At 29.0% G+C, this 17,109-nt stretch overlaps 1 protein-coding gene across 2 annotated transcripts in view; it reads right to left on the bottom strand.

The window, feature by feature from the left end:
- The window catches only part of LOC124810993 (uncharacterized), a 146,788-nt gene that overhangs the window by 46,212 nt on the left and 83,467 nt on the right, over positions 1 to 17,109 (bottom strand). The gene's annotated exons all lie outside the window — the stretch shown is intronic.

Raw genomic sequence — 17,109 nt, forward strand, 5'->3', positions numbered from 1 at the left:
CAAAGAGTTGTAGAATTTTTTATCAACATTATTACACCTAATGTGGATCCACTTATTGCAAGAGTCACACTGTATAGCTTTTTGATTGCATGTCACGGTTTTATAACAAACACCACAAGGAGATTTAACAACCATATTATTCACTTCAGCATTTAGGATAATGAAGATGAGAAAAGGGTACTTGGTTGAACTAAATTTAAATTTGTATTTTTATTAGGTTTTTATTTCTATTTTTAATTTTGAGTTTTATATTTTAATTTTTAATTTAAGAGTTATATTTTAATTTACAGAATTTTATATTTTTATTTATGACTTTTATACTTTTATTTTATACAAGTTTTATTTTATTATTGGTATCAAATTTTAGTCTATATTTTAATTACAGATACTAGTGAACCCTATGCAATACTGTGTGTGAGATTTTGATGAAAAGTGAGAACGTGACAATATTTTAAAAGTAAAGTATGTAACCCTTTTGAAACTTATATATTCAAACAGAAATAATGTATTAAATAATTGTGGTATAAAATATAGTAACTTATAAGAATCAGATAATGATAAATAATATAATAGATATAATATAAATACTATATAAGCATTATGTATATATATATATATATATATATATATATATATATATATATATATATATATATATATATATATATATATATATATACATTAGGGGTGTTCAAAAGTTAGGTCATGGAAAAATTTTCTCTATCAAATAAGCAATTTTTAGCGGACTATAATAAAAAAATGAAAAACTTTTTTTGTTTTTTATTTATTTTTTTCCTTGCGCTGGCCTCATAAAATTTTCATAAAAAGCTTTTTTTTTATAAATTGCATAAAATACCGCAAAAAAAAAACAAACAAAAAAAACTGGATACTTTTTTAACAAATGAATATTTATGTTATTTAAAAGACATATACCAAAAATTATCATTGTAGGTTCATTTTCATGCTTTGCGTCAGACCTGCAACTATTATTGACACTTTTGACTGGTTGCAACCAATTAATCAATGAAATCCAGGTTTTTCTGGCAGTGGGTCTTCTGATGAAGATAGAACTGATTTTTTATGTATGCTTAAATAATTTACAGAAACAAAATAATCAGCGGTGTATTTTAATTAACCACCCAAAAAAAAAAAAAAAAAAAAAAAAGGCAGGGAAGATGGGGGGGACCTATCTCAAGCAAGGTTATTTCAATTTATTTATATTTTCTTATTATTAGAAATAACCAATAAGGATTAGAAGATATTTAAAAGTATTAGCAAGAAAACAGAAACGTGTTTAACGAGAAAAAATATGGTTGCATCATTATCAATGATGCAATCATGTTTTTTCTGGTTAAACACATGCCTGTTTTCTTGCTTTTAACAATGAAATTTTGAAGTCATGAAAAAATTAAAAATAGATAAGGTTTGTTTAGTAATAATAGAAGATTTGTAGAGAGTTGTAAGATTTAGTTGTCAAGTTTCTGACTAATGAGAAACCAGACATTGCTCTGTTACAGGTATTCAAACAAAACATAAAAAAATACTAAGTTCAAATATAAATTGACTATTATTAAATTTCATGCATTAAATCTATATATTTATAAAATTATAAATATATATTATTTTTTCTTTTTCAGGACTTGAATTCTATTTGGAAGATGTCCAGGTATGTTGAGGATGAACCTGCTGCAAGTGCAGTGTTCAAATCATGGAGAAACCATAGCTGGTACCTGGATCCAACTGTTGTTCCCATTGTGCTGGCATTTTCAGATGATTCAATCACTGAACAAGAAAAAGAGATGATCACCAAAAAGCTCTACAACATACCCATACCAAATGACTATGACATAACAATAACGGTTTCTAACCTGAAACAAAAGACATGTCTGTACTTGATAAGCGTCTGTACTTGATAAGCGGCCAGATGTCTGTACTAGATAAGCGGCCAGAATCGGATGACTTCATCACTGCTGATTAATGGCTAATTTGAGATTTTAGGCCAAGTCCAAATGGATGTTTTTATCCAGCTAGCTCCTGGAATATTGATTTTGATTATTTGGAGTTCCAGTTGTACATCAAAAACTTTCCTGTCGTTAATAATTGTAGCGAAAGGGCTGTAAAGCTGGCACAGGAAACAGTGTGTCAAGATAAGTCTGAGCATAAGCTGCAAAAAGCTGCATAAATTCAAAAACAACAAGACCGTTCTCTTTTCAAAAACCAAAGTTGCCTACCGCAAATAAGCTGACCAGAAAACACCAGCTCACCTTTTGAAAGAGTTTCCTGTCATAAAAGAACTAAATGTATTCAGCTTCTGTGAAATGGATACTGAATCAGGTAGCAGTACTGATTTGTTTCCTGATGTAAATGCTGTAGAAAAACTGTTTGGTGACCATGAGGCTGCTAATGACAGCTAGTCAATTATTTTTTGTTGATTTTTGTAAAAATTTGTTTAATACATTTTTACCATTGTTTGTTTATTGTTTAAAAGAGATTGACTGAGGTGGGCTCCCCTCCCTTCCTTTTTTTTTTAGGCGGTTAATCAAAATACACTGCTGATTATTTTGTTTCTATAAATTACTTAAGCATACATAAAAAAAAATTAGAGTTCTATCTTTATCATAAGACCCACCACCAAAAAAATCTGGACTTCATTGATTGATTGATTGCAACCGGGAAAAAGTGTCAACAATAGTTACAGGTCTGGTGCAAAGCATAAAAATGAACCTACAATGAATATTTATACATATATATATATATACATATATATATATATATATATATATATATATATATATATATATATATATATATATATATATATATATATATATATATATATATATATATATAGTCAGATCAGGTTATCCTGCTACTGGTAACATGTAACCCAGTACAATCTGCTTCATGTCCTGCTGCCTTGTAGAATACACCTTTTTAGGCAAAGGCTAGGAGATGCGAACTCCGATTTAAAACACCCCCTGCCTTGGGGCTCTTGGTTGAGTAAAGGCTAGAGATGGTGGTTTGATAAAATAACTCATCTTGGGCAGATGTTAAATGCACCCAGCTACTGTCTTGTAGAAGGCCTCCTAGGCAAAGACTTAAGGGGTAAACAGATTCTATTTGTTGACCAGCCTCGCACCCCTTCTTCATCTATAAGGCTGGCGCAGATGTATTTTAATACATTGTTTCCAGTTTAGGATGTTGATTGCTGGATCTTCTTGACTCAATGCATGGGTTTTGCTTGTGTCTCTGTTTTTATGACTAGGCAACTCGTTCTATTATCTCCTAATGATGGTACAGCATTAAAACTCAGTTTTATGGTTCTGAGGCTGGCTGGCAGTCAGGTTTCCCGAACTCTGTGGTAGCTCTCAGAGAGGCTGATTCCATCAACAGCTGAAAAATATCAAAGTATTAACAGTGCCATGTTGCGCATGGATGGTGTCTCTGTTTGTACTTTTGGTGTGCATTGCGGAGGCCACTTTTGGAGCCCTTTGTTACGGCTTAGGGTTTATTAGTAGTAATGAGGCAATTGCTTGGGTTATTAAACAGTGTTCTGAGTACTATCTATGCTTTGAGTCAAGTTCTTCAATCTAATTTAAAAATGAATAAAGTACCAAAAACTATAAAACACAAAAAACCATCATCATCACCAAGTTCTCTAAACCTATCATTCACTAATATTTGTGGTCTTCGAAGTAACTTTTCTTCTGTTGAGTCTTATCTCTTGCAAAGTTCACCAGACCTACTTGCTCTTTGTGAGACTAATTTGAGTTCGGCTGTCTCATCTTGTGATCTTAGTGTTGATGGTTATCTTCCTCTAATTCGTAAAGACTCCAATAGTCACATACTTGGCCTCGGCATTTACATTCGTAAGAACTCACCCATTTGTCGTGAAACTAGGTTTGAATCTACAGACTATTCTTTTATGTGCTTTCGTTTAGCACCACTTCACTCTATTGCCTTTCTCTTTGTTCTATATCGCTCTCCTTCATCTCAAGACTGCACTCTTTTTGATGTTATTTCTGATCATATTGACGAAGCCATCTCTTTTTACCCATCAGCTAATATAGCTGTTGCCGGAGACTTTAATGCTCACCACTCTGAATGGCTTGGCTCTAGTGTCAGTGATTTGGCAGGCATTAAAGCCCACAACTTTTGCCTTTCTCAATCCCTAACTCAAATAGTCAACTTTCCAACTCGCTTTCCAGACAACCCGAATCATTTACCTTCTCTACTCGACTTATGTCTTGTTTCTGATCCTAGTCAGTGCTCAGTTTCTCCACATTCACCCTTAGGTTCTTCTGATCACAGTTTGATCTCTCTAAAACTAATATCTCATTCTTCTTCATCACCTGAATCCCTCTATTATCGAACCTCTTACAACTACAGTAAAGCTGACTGGGATTCTTTCCGTGATTTTCTTTGTGATGGCCCTTGGGTAGAAATCTTTTGTCTTCCTGTCGACAAATGTGCTTCTTTCATAACTTCGTGGATTCAGGCTGGCATGAAATCTTTTATTCCCTCTCGACGATTCCAGGTCAAGCCTCAATCTCCTCCATGGTTTTCTTCACACTGTGCTGCTGCGATTGCCAATCGAAACCGTTACTTCCATATTTATCAGCAAAACAATTCTACAGAAATCAGACGTCTGTTTATTACTGCTAGAAACAATTGTAAAAAGGTTTTGTCTAACGCCAAAGCCAGTTCATGACTTCTGGAGAATCTTTAATAATATTAATAATAAGGGCAAATCTATAATTCCACCTCTTTTGTATGGTTCAGACTTTGTCACCTCACCTAAAGACAAAGCCGAATTGTTTGCTAAAAACTTTTTATCAATATCATCTCTTGATTCCACTAGTTGCGTTCTACCTGATATTGCCAACAAATAGGTTGATCCATTGCTTGACATTCATATCACTCCAGCATCTGTATCTTAAGTGATTTCCTGCCTAAACTCTACTGCAGCTTGTGGCCCGAACAACATACCTGTTATTGTCTTGCAGAAGTGTTCTCCGGAGCTGTCTTCTATACTCTCAAAACTATTCAACAAGTGCCTACCAGAGTTTTGTTTTCCAGCCTGCTGGAAAGCGGCATCTGTTATCCCTATCTTCAAAACTTCTGGAGAGCGATCTGATTCGTCTAACTACTGTTCCATTAGTCTTCTTCCTATCATAAGCAAGGTTTTTGAATCTTTAATTAACAAACACTTAATTTCTCATCTTGAATCTAATAACTTACTTTCTGACCATCAATATGGATTTCGATCTCCTCATTCTACAGCTGATTTGCTAACAGTAATAACTGATAGGTTTTATCGTGCATTAGATAGGTGATAGGTTTTATCGTGCATTAGATAGGTTAAGGCCATCGCTCTTGACATTTCAAAAGCTTTTGATAAACTTTGGCATGCTGGTCATCTCCATAAGCTTTCTTCTTATGGTGTATCTGGCAACATCTTTAAGATCATTGAATTCTTCCTTTCCAATCGTAGCATAAAAGTTGTCCTCGATGCACAACACTCTTCTTCTTATTCTGTAACTTCAGGGGTTCCTCAAGGTTCTATCCTTGGCCCTATACTCTTTTAAATCTACATTAACGATCTTCCAGATATTCTCACATCAAGGTGGCATTGTTTGCTGATGATACTACCATTTATTCTTGTCGTGATAAGAAACCATCACCCTCTGATTACTTGGAGGGGGCATTTGAGCTTGAAAAGGATCTCACTTCTGCTACAGCATGGAGCTCACAGTGGCTGGTGAACTTTAATTCAGATAAAACTCAATTTTTTTCAGCCAATCGTTATCGCAATAATTTAGATCTTCCTATATTTATAAATGGTGATGTACTCGATGAGTCATCTACTCTTTATCTTCTAGGATTAACTCTTACTTCCAATCTTTCTTGGAAACCATATATCAAATCAGTTGCAAAATTAGCATCTGCTAAGGTTGCATCTCTTTATCGAGCTTGTCACTTTCTTACTTCGGATTCTATTCTCTATCTTTATAAATCTCAAAACCGGCCTTGTATGGAATAATGTTGCCATGCTGGGGCGGATCTTCTAATGATGCCCTTTCTCTTTTAGACAAGGTGCAAAAACGCATTGTAAACATTGTTGGACCTGCTCTTGCAGCCAACCTCCAACCATTATCACATCGTCGTAATGTTGCTTCTCTTTCTCTTTTCTATAAATACTATAATAGGCACTGCTCTAAACAGCTAGCGTCTCTTGTGCCATCTACTAAAATTCATTCTCGTGTTACTCGTCATTCAATTAAGTGTCATCCTTTTTCTGTGACCGTTCCTAAGTGTTCCAAAAACGCTTATTCATCTAGTTTTTTTCCTCGAACATCAGCTCTTTGGAAATCTTGCTTTCCTGATTCATATAATTTGCAATCCTTTAAGTCATCTGCCAATCGTTATCTTGCTCTACAATCTTCATCTTTTCTCTTTCAGTAACTTCCAACTTTAATTAGTGGCTGCTTGCAGCCTTGTTGGAAGTGAATATGTTTAAAATATATATATATATATATATATATATATATATATATATATATATATATATATATATATATATATATATATATATATATATATATATATATAGCTCTTGGAATTAGGAAAAAAGAGGTCGGCAATATCAGGGTGTTACTGAGAAAAAATGTTATACAGCGTTTTTGCAAGTCATTGCGCATTTAAAAAAAAAGTTTAAGGCAAGACTATGCAAGTGCCAACAACTCAATTTATACCAACGTTCCGCAAAATAAGTACAAAAATAAGACATTTTTCAGATACATATAGCGGGGTAAAAAAAAAAAAGCCACAGTAACATTTTTTCTTGATTTCAAGTATATAATGTATAATGAATCAAAACTAAAAAAATTGGGAGTGGTAGCGAAAAATCTTGAACAGAAAAGGTATGTTTATATATACACTAATATTTATATAAATAAATTCTTTAAAAAACAGATTAATACAAGCACATTTAATGTTTTAGAAAGCAACTAACAGATATAAAAATTGGACGAATTATTAAAAATCCTGAACAAGGAGAGTCTCACAGAAACATTGGAAAATGTTTTAAACGACAAAACTCAACTATTAGTAAATTGGCAAAGAAAAACAATCACACTGGTAACAGCTGAAAGATCTGTTGGATATGGGAGAAAGATCTGTTGGATATGGGAGAAAGCCTAAAACTTTAAAAAAAGAAGATGGCTATATTCTTAATGTTGTCGAAAAAAAATTTTAAAATTACATATTCTGAGATAAAACTAGATTTGAACCTTACTAATATCTTAAAATGGACATTATCTCGTCGAATAAAAGCACCAGGTGAGTTTTTCGCTGCAAAGCAAATAAAAAAACCCTTCTTAAGTGAAATCAATCGTAATAAAAGATTAAAGTGGTGCATTGAGCACAAAGATTGGACATCTAAACAATGTGCTAAAGTTATTTGGAGCAATGAGTCTCCTTTTGTGTTATTTTGTAATGGTCGATCTTACTGCTGGAAATTAATTGGGGAAAAGTTCAACCACCAAACATGTAAGGCAACCATTAAATATGACAAAAAAAATGTTTGGGGTTGTTTTAGTGCACAAAAAGTTGGAAAGCTTTACTTGGTGGAGAGTACCATGGGCCAGCATTTGTATCACAAAATCTTAGTTAATCTACTTAGACCAAGATTAGAAGAACTTTTTCCTAATAACGCCTACATCTTTCAACAAGATAACAATCCTAAACATACAGCATGGTTGAATAAAAGATATCTGGAACCAAATTTGATACCAGTTATGTTTTGGCCAGCACAGTGTTAAATTCAAAAGAAAATCTTTGTTCTATATTGGATAGAAAATTGCAAGATCGTAGGGCAACAAATACAGATGAACTGTTCCAAATTCTTCTTGCTAGATGGAATGTTTTCCCAAATGACTTATTAATAAGACTTGTAGATAGTATGTCATCTAGATGCGCAGAAGCCATAAGAAACAAAGGATGGCCAATTAAGTACTAATACAGTTAAAACTTGAAAAATACCTTAGAAATCCTAATTTCTTTTCATATGTAATGCACAATAATATTAGATACATTTCTATAAAAATTGCCCTGAGTTACTTTTATTAGGATTTTAACACATTTTTTGTTGTTTTTTTATCAAAAAATTGAGTGTGGCTTTTTTTTTGCTCCGCCCTGTAATTATTTTAGAAAATTTTTTTTGGTGGGAAAATTTGCAGGAGTTAAAGATATTTTTGCAGTTTAAAAAATGATAAATTAAACTATTTAAGTTTTATTTTTCTTATTTATTTTGCATTATTTCTTTTGTGTGCTATAGAAAACAAGGACGAAAGACAATCATTTGCAATTAAACTTCGAGTGATTTTACACTATGATTTACTTTAATTGTGTATATTGCTTTTAAAAACAATTTTAAAAAATTTAAATGTTTATTTACATATATTTTCTTATTTATAAATGTAAAAAATATACTTAAGAGTATTAAATTTTTATGAAAAATTTTTTTTGAAAGTTTCTACAACCTTATTGTAACTTTTAGAACAGCTGAAATAACTTTTTTTTTAATTTTATTAATGGACTAACAATAAAAACACATTTCATGGAAAGTTTTTGAAATTCAAGTTTTCAAACACTAAAAAGATTTAAAATGTTTAAAAGAATTTTATAAACTTTTTTACATGCGTAATCATGTAAAAAAGTTTATAATATTTTTGTTTATCTAATTTTATATTATTATAAATATATCACTATAATATATTCTATATTATAAATTTTGTCATTAAATTATTTTTGTGTGTAAATTTTAAATAACTTTATAGTGATTTAAAATTGTATCAAATATGAAATTTAAGGCTTCAAAACATCGTCAGCAATAAGTAATAAAACTCACTTAAATTGATAGTTAAGATATTTGATAGATAAAAAACTTGCTTTGCTTGCCACTTTTGGTCAAATAGAATGTTAGTTACAAGAGCATTCGTTGCAATATGCTATTTTAGAACTAATTTAAATAAGCAAGCAAAGCATTTAAGGAGCAGAGGGAGATTCGCTCACCACACAAGGGCAGCAAGTAAATTTAAGTGGCAGATTCAAATACCTAGTAAATTTTGTATTTGTATATTAAAAAATTAATTTTGTATTTATAAATTTTGTTTTTGTAAATTAAACTTTTGCATTTGTAAATAAAATTAAAAAAAAATTATAACAATTTATGTAAATTTAATTATCCTCTTTAATGATTTTAATGCAAACATATCATGTATAACATAAAGGATATGTTCGCATTGCCAGTTTCATTTTTGTTTTTTTGCTGTCGTTATTTTCAGTGTACCTTACCAGCAATTTAGTTTACCGAAAGAATTTCTTCTTTCTAATAAAAAAAACTTATTTTACATAAATTATTTATTATCATGCAAAGAAATTAGTAATTTTTTTAACTTAAAGACATCCCAAACTTCCGACTGATGTTGTTTTCATATTAAAGTTAATGTTGAAAAAAAAGGTTTGAACCAAGTTTTTTTGATTAAAAATAAATAATGAATGCATACAGAGAAAAACTAATCTTGTTATTTTAGTCAAAGTTCGCCTTTTCCATTTTACTCAAAAAATCGGAGTCTTTAAATTATACGTTGCAATTTACAAACTTCGGTAAATCCTTTGAAGCGCGTTTAATTCATAAAAGTTTTAGTATTTGACGCCACGAGAGACTTTGACAAATTAAACTGTGGAAAAAAATTTTTATTCATGAATTTTTTTATTATTTGTTTAGCTATTTATTTTCTAATTTTAACATTTAAAAACTTTAAATTTAAACTTAAATTTAAAAAGATAAACATCAAATATTTTATGCGCGTTTGTTGCCATAAATTGTTATTGCGCTACATTTAATGTTAATAAATGATAAAGTATTTGTTATCTCAATCAAGATTCTGATAAAAAATTGTTTTGTATTAATTAGCTATGAATAAAAAGCCCCTAAAATTAAGCGATATTGTGTTGTTTTATTCTAAGACCAAAAAAAGCCCTAGGAATGTATTTGTTCGCATAGCATGGAAAATTTATTAGAGAAAAAACATTTTCTTGTCTGACATCCTGAACTATTCCAATTTTGCGTGAAAAAGTCAGATGTCAAATTGTCTATTGTTTAGTAAAACTTTCATCGGGCGTTTTCACATTTTCACAAAATTGATCTTATTTAGCCATGTGAGAATATATTTAATTAAATTTATTTTGAAAAACATGCATTTCTTATTTTGTTTTATTTACAAAACTGTAATTACTGACTAAAGGTTGAGAAATTGTGTAGCATTATCGTAGCGTTTATTGGAAAACTTGTATTTGTCAATTTTGTTAGTCTTTTTTTTTCCATTTTAAGAGACCAATGCTAAACATGACACATAAATTGGGAAATACCCCCATTGGGCACAGGACCTAAAAAAGACGCCTTTTAAATGTTCAAAAGATATCCAAAACGTTTAAAAGACGTTTAAAACTTTTAAAAGATGTTTAAAAGACGTCTTTTTTATGTGCCCACAGTGCATTAAAACATATTATATTTGTGCCCACTGGGCCAAATATATGTTTTTTAACACACATTACAATATTTTGACAATTTAAATTAAATCAGCATAATTAAAATTTTTTTATAATAAAATAATTTAACAATTCATCAAATAAATATAATTAATACTGTCAGTTAACGAAATTAATTGTTAGTAAATACTTTTTTTGATGGGAGAACAAAAAATATTGTAGTGTAAGAAAACCAGAAGTTAGAAAATAGATGCCATTGTTTAAATGAAACTAAAATTTAGAATGTATAATACTGCACTCTCTTGCACAAAAACGAGAGCCTTTATATATGACATTCTACATAATGTAAAATACTTGTATGAAAATCATAAGATTGGTAAGTAAAGCTTGAATATTTGTTTTAATTTAAAAACAAAAGAAAAATAAGTAAGATGAATAAATCTAAAAATTATTAAGATAAAAAAAATAAGTTGCTCCTATTAAATAAAAGTAATTTATTATTATTAATTTTTACAAATTTTTTTTGCGATGTTTGAAAAAATAATACAAATAAATTTGTTTTGCTGTATAAATTTGTTTTGCTTTTGATGTTAAAAAAACACTACATACTTTTTAAATAAAAGTAGAAAAGCATATATATATTAAACTAAATTTTTTATTTGTCAAAACTCTACTGTGACATCAAATACTAAAACTTTTATGAATTAAACGCGCTTCAAAAGAATTACCGAAGTCTGTAGATTGCAATGTATAATTTAAAGACTCCAATTTTTGAGTAAAATGGATAAGGCGAGCTTTAACTAAAACGGTAAGATTAGTTTTTCTCGGTATGCATTCATTATTTATTTTTAATCAAAAAAACTTGGTTCAAACCTTTTTTTTCAACATTATCTTTAATATGAACACAACATGTGTTGGGAGTTTAGGATCCCTTTAAGATAAACCGTAAAAATGGAAATAAGGAGTTTTTTAAGTATAAATATAAGAATAAATAAAAATAATGTATTTAATAAATATAATAATAAATAGTATAAATGAAATATTGAATCTAAACTACTAAATAACTGATGTCTTAAAATAAAAAATTAAGTTTTTTTTTAACTTTTGAATAAAAGATCTTGATTGTTAATGATAACACTTTTTTGCACATGTATATATATATATATATATATATATATATATATATATATATATATATATATATATATATATATATATATATATATATATAAACTCCACTCTTTAAAAAATGCACACTTAGCACAGATCCTGATAATGCCAACCTAACTGTCCCAAGAATGAGGTTTTATGTGGGGTAATAGCTTACATGCAATGCAAATTTTGTTCACAAAAAAATAATTTAATTTGAATTTTCCAATCAAGTGAAACTTTGACTTAATAGTGTGACAATAAAAACACTTGAAAAATGAGAACCACTTTATATAATTTGATAAAAATTGGTGCAAATGAAGCATATGGTCGCACCGAGCTCTGGATAAAATTTCAGTTGGGTTGGTTTGGTGGTTAAAGATTTATGGCAGTTTTAGTTAATATTTTATTAGTTTTTTGCTACTTATACCTCAAAACGTTACTTATTAATGTGATATTTGGTCACTATTTTCAAAATATTGGTTACATAAGTGTTCTACTATGTTATACCAAAAATTTTTATTATGATTGTATTATAACTAAAATACCATTTTTATTTCAAAATATTTCAGACCAAAATATTGATTTGCTAATTAGAACATTTGACTTGGCTTATGCATTGCATAAAAATATCAGTATTTTCTAAGGTGTAAACTACTGTCAAAATGTATGAAAACGTTATAAAATTGTTGAAAAACTTATTTCAAGATACCTACATAAAAGAAATATAAAGATTTAGATAACTAAAATAATTGACGAATAAAAAGTTTGGGGGGCCAGTAAAAAGTCAAAGGAAAATCTTATGAAAGGGAGACTAGTCCTTTAAAGAACACTAAAAATTTTTTTTAGGAATGTGTCATCAAATAAAATCTCTTCTAAATTGTCAAGTATGAAAAGCGTCATTAATTTAAAAAATCATTTCCTTTAAAGGAAAGAATTATGTAAGAATTATTTCCTTGTAATTTAAGTTATTGATCCCTTGATCCGATTCGAAACGATTCCCTTAATCATTTGTATTTAATAATATTTGTAGAAATGTTTATGGATTTGTTATCCAATATAAATTTAGGTTATAAATTTGTAAAAGCGATAGTTTGATTTAGTACAGTTCGATTTTAGGGATTTACCAAAATGACAAATTAAGCAAAGTTCATGCTGAAAATTAAAAATTTGTGTGCTTGCTCTGTCTAAAAAAATATTTAAGACAGCTTACTGCTTTCCAAGCAGATTGAATATGTCAACTGTACAAAACAAAGATCAATATTAGTGAATCTCGGCTAACACAAGGACTCTGTGAATTCAGTAAAACAATTTTGTGCAGGAAACTGAAAAATTAAGTCAAAAACAAAATAAAAAGTTATGTCAAAGATCATGAATATCTTTAAAAGATAGATGAAACAATTCCGTGGTGGTGATGGCTTTTTATGTTGAATATTTTATGTACCTTGGTCATGTTTTAAGATGTAAGAGAATTTGACTCGATCATAAATAGTGCATGATACCCCAAATAGTAATAATTACTAATCACCTTTCAAAACTTATATATATAAATTAAAGCTTATTAAAACTATTAAGCATTTATTCTGATTTTATTTGAAAATTCAACTATTGATATTAAATAGCTGTAACTAAATTGATTCTTGGAAATGTTCTTGATTCAAATTAATAAGAAAATTAATCATTTGTTTTTTCCAGCTTCGAAGATAAAATATTAAAATATTTATTAAGAATTCAATATATACCCAAGCAATATATAAAGATTTTTCTGATGTTTATTTATAGAAACAATTTTTTAGCTATTTGTCAAGTTTTATATCAAATAAGTAATGTAGTTAAAAAAAAATGGATAGCTAGGGGGAAATTCAACACTTGTCTAAAGAACTTTTTCACAGCTCAATAAATGACACTTTTTATGTATATATTTTTGTAACATTAACGATACAAATATGATTGTTACAAGTATAAAACCAATTTTGTATATATAAGCAACTTTTTAAATGAATAAACAGATAGCTTGTGCAAAAACCATAAGTTCTCGTAAGAAGCTATTTAGAGAAGCAGTTTGCATGGCTTGCCATTTTTGTTTTATGAGAGTTTTTTCCGCTCTTGCGCTCATTTAACCCTGCCAGGGCCTATATATATATATATATATATATATATATATATATATGTATATATATAAATATATAATCTATAAGTTATATTTTTTTTTGTAATTAAATTTCTATTTTATTATTTAGATTGTATTTTGCTGGTAATACCATCTAAAATACTTGTCTTTTCATTTTTAAAATTTTACTAAACTTCAAGAACATCTAGCATTTTTATTAGGTGAGTTTATTTGTTTAATATTCTATTTAAGAAAAGTAACTTCAGTAATGAGTGAGAAAACCACTGCTAATATTTAAAAAAAGTCCCCACTATAGGGTTTTCCTTTCGATTTCAATCCAATACTTGTGAGACCTGAAATAAGAGGCATAATGTGTTGTTGCATTATCTGCCAAATTGGTCCAGGGTGCAACAAATCAACAAAAGTGCTAACGTTTGTAAAAAAAAGACAGAAAACGCCACAATTCTTTACTTTCGCTTAAGCAAACATTGACACTCACTTAAAAACGAATGCATTACTTCAGCAACTTTTTTTTCAAATAATTATGCAATTAATAGTTATTTATTTATTATAAAAAACACATGTTAATAACAAAAAAAACAATTAGTTACTAAAATTTAAAACGCATTTGCAAACCTTTGGCTGAAATGAACATTGCTTTATTCAAAAGTGTGCTTTTTATTTTAAATTTTTTTATTGTTGAAGTGAAGTAATGTATGCATACTAAAAACACTTTAAAAATAAATTTTTAAAAAAGAATTTTTTTTTTTTTGCTGAAATATATATAATCTAATAGAATATATAAAACTATTATGTTTACTATAGTTTTCATTTTTTATTGTGCGTTCAACAACACCAACAATATGATACTTTTATTATTAAATACTTAAGATTATAAATATAATAATATCATATTAAGTATTTGATAATAACTTAATGTAATAACTTATTAAATACTTGATATGATATTATTATTTTTAAAGGTTTTAAAAAAAAATGTCAAAACAACTTTTATTTTATTTTTAGTTCCCTTTAATTTTAATTTCTTCAGGTTTATACATTTTTTATAAGTAAATAAATTTTAGAAAAATTCACTGTTTTGTATTAACGGATAACAGTTTACAGCCATAAGGTTATTGCATATTAGTTATCATTAATTTGCCTGCACTTAGCAAATGCGTAAAAAAATGTTTTGAAAAATAAAAAATTTATAAAACCCAATAAGCATTTTTGATATATCTAATAAAGAACTAGAAAAGTTATTTGAAAATTAAACTCCCTTATAATTTTAATAAAAAAATATTTAAATGAAAAAACTATTTTAAAATAAAACTCCATAATTTGACGTATACCCATTAAATTAGATTTTTGTCAATATATAAAGATACTAACGCCAACTTTCAGTAAAAAAAAAAAAAATGATTTATCTTGCCTTGTGGCGGTTCAAAGCTACAAGAAAAATATCCTTGAAGAAAAAAACACTATTGAGAATGAACCAGATGTAGTTACAGCACATGCCTCTGCTTTTTAGGAAAAAGTTTGCCCAACTAATGCTCTCAAATAAAGTCTAGAGAAAAATGTCAATCTTAGCAGCAAAAGATGCCAGAGCAGTCAAACAAATTGCATCTTGAGTTAATTCCAATTAAGCATTAACCCCTGAAGGAACTATTTTATTGGCGAACCTCCAATTACAATTACCCCTGATAAATATTTATACTTAAATAATTTTTACATATATATTCAAAGAAAATTTTTGGAAAAAGAGACATGATAAGTTTCGAAAGTATATTTTTTTACAAGTTTCTACACACTTTAAAAACAAATAATATTTAAGTTTTAAACAAATTTTCTGAACAATGTTTAAGATTAAGATAAATTATGTATGTTTTAGTTTCAGGTCAAAGTAGTGCCCAGCCACTATCAAGCGCTCCAAAATTGACCTCTTTAGCTCTTGTAAATGTACAATTAAATACAAGACTATCCAATAATAGATTAAAGAAACTGGTTAGAACTATAAACCAAAAATCAAGCAGCACGATGGTAAAGTCAAATTTTTATAAGAGTTTCTTAGAGCAACACTTGAGTGATTTCTTTAACTGCAGTGACTTAAAAATTACCAATGCAAAAGGAGATTCTGGTACAGTTTGGGTTGTTGCTCACAGTAGTGATATATCAAGTCTTATGAATCATGTTATTCAATCTTGCAAAATTTCTGATTGATACTTTGTTAAGCTTGGAATTGATTGTGGCAAAAGTTTCTTAAGTTTTCTCAAGGCACTGTTGATGCTACATTAGAGGTTGATACCAGTTCAACTCCTCAAAAACAACCTCTAACTTGAAGAATTGGTAAAGACACTGGAATTAAGGGACGAATTCTTGTTGTGGAATCAGAAGATTTGCCAGAAACTCACACCAACATTGAGCAAATCTGGTCACTAATTAAAACAAATTGAGTTAAACTAGTTTTGGCTTGTAACATGAATATTGTAAATATAATTTGTGGTCTTCAAATCCATTTAAGTCTGCACCTTTGTAATGGTGTGACGTTGAATCCAATTGTCTAGCCAATTCTGGAAACTTGCGAACACTGTGCTCAATCAAATCAAGTCTCGAGTCTTTTTAGCAATCTGGTGGGGTTGTTGCTTGTGCAAAGTTGCTTGGCAATATCATTCAAAAGTTTCAATTTGGTTGTAAAAGCTTGCTTTAGATTTATCCTTTAGCTGATTTTGCTGAAGTAATTGAAAATTTCAAAAGGTGTTACTTAATAATAACTGGTGCAAGGTATAACACCCGAAATTCACACCGTCTTCTACCACATCAAACATTTCATTAGTTGCAAAAGATCCCCCTTGAGGTCCTATAGTGAATAAACTGTCGAAACTGCTCATCAAGACTTTTATAAACATTGGTCAAGGTATAAACGAAACAATTATTATCTAGAGTATAAAGAAAGATTGTTATGCTGCATAACTGACCTGAACAGTAAGTATCTTCAAAGAACTGTAACCTTAATTCAATTTATTAGATTAGGCAGCAGAAAATCATAATTTTTGTTTTATAATGAACAAGTTTACCATTTTAATCCTTAACTGCTGTTAGTAATTATGAATTTCATTATTGCATGTAAAAATATTGAAGAGTATTTGTCATTTGTCAAATAAAAGATCGTGTCTTACAATTTAATCAGAAGCAATCTGATGGTAAAATAATGTAAAACAATGGAAATTCAAACTACACTTCATATAGAAAATCAATATTAGGGCTATAGGATGAAAATGGTAAATGTAGCAAAAAAC

This window comes from Hydra vulgaris, chromosome 09 (assembly GCF_038396675.1).
Source record: "Hydra vulgaris chromosome 09, alternate assembly HydraT2T_AEP".
In the NCBI taxonomy this organism is placed as follows: Eukaryota; Metazoa; Cnidaria; class Hydrozoa; order Anthoathecata; family Hydridae; genus Hydra; species Hydra vulgaris.